Here is a 1,409-nt window from a genome sequence, read left to right on the forward strand (position 1 = left end):
CCCTGCTCGGTGGGTGACGGGGGCAGCTCTCCAACCCCCTGATCAGCCGGCTCTGTATGTGACAGGGGTGGCACCACAACCCCCTGATCCGCCCTGCTCTGTACGCGCCGCAACCTCCCCGTCTACCCTGCCTTGTGTGTGACAGGGGGCGGTGCCCCACCCCCCCAATCTGCCCTGTTCTGAGCCTGACCAGGGGCAGGACCTAGGGTTTGGGCCTGCCCCCTGCCTCCCGGGAGCAGGCCTAAGCCAGCAGGGCGTTATCTCCCGAGGGGTCCCAGACTGTGAGAGGGCATAGGCCGGGCTGAGGGATCCCCCCCCCCTTCCCCCCGAGTGCACAAATTTTTGTGCACTGGGCCTCTAGTCATTACATAAAAGGGTATAGTCTTTTTTTTTTCAATAGTTTTATTCATTTCAAACTGGCCGATCCAGCCCGCGGGCCATAGTTTGCCCACGGCTATTCTAGAGTGATGTAGCCTGAGGTGGCTGGTGGGTGCTTTAGTGCCTTGGAGGTTTAGAGGACTAGGAGACCCAGGAGAGAGCATCCTGGGCGGGAAAGTGGCATTCTCGAGTAGTCATTGGCCATCAATGAAGAGGCCCAAGTAAAGGACATGAAAGGATTGGTGGTGAGCATGGCTGACAGGGCCCAGAAGAAAAAGAAGGATGGTGAGATCCGTAGTCATGGGGCAGATTTTAGTTGGTACCAAGATCTCTTTTTAACCTATGAGCTGTTGAGGCCAGTGAACTCCCATTGAGTTGTTTTCTGAATCTGCACTATCAGGGTTTCACTGTGCTTGGGCTTAAATCCTGCCTCCACCCCTCTGTTAGGTGGAGCTCCCTGAAAAATAGTTTCTGATTGTGCAGGAAGTTTATTGGGGCTGGCGCTGAGGGGTAAAACCTGTGAGGGAGTGAGGGAAGCTGGACTGGGCAGAGAGAGGAGTTGAAGTGCATTTCAGTATCTTTAGAAAAGACCTCTACTGGCTGATCCCAGCAGGAGCTCCGGAGCTGAGGAGCCGCTGCAGAGCTGCCCTATCTTGAAGTGAGGGAGCCAGGCCATTTTTATCCACCACCAATCCCGAGGCCCTGGCTGGGTATCACAGCTGATTACAGCATCTTCCGGATGCACCGAGGTTATAGGTTCGATCCCTGATCTGGGTACATAGGAAAATCAACCAGTGAATACATAAATAAGTGGAACAACAAATCAGTGTCTCTCTCTCTCTCTCTCTCTCTCTCTCTCTCTCTCTCCCTTCCCTCCCACATTCTCTCTCTTTAAAATAAATAAAACAAAAACAAACCCAGTCCAGAGTTTGTGCAGGCTGTCCTTAGACAAGGGTGTGACCCTGTTTCAGATGGCTCTCTTTGGCTATGATGGTATCTGGACAAAACTGAGCTAAACATTGTCAGTCACC

This window comes from Myotis davidii, unplaced genomic scaffold, assembly GCF_000327345.1.
Source record: "Myotis davidii unplaced genomic scaffold, ASM32734v1 scaffold284, whole genome shotgun sequence".
NCBI classification, from domain to species: domain Eukaryota; kingdom Metazoa; phylum Chordata; class Mammalia; order Chiroptera; family Vespertilionidae; genus Myotis; species Myotis davidii.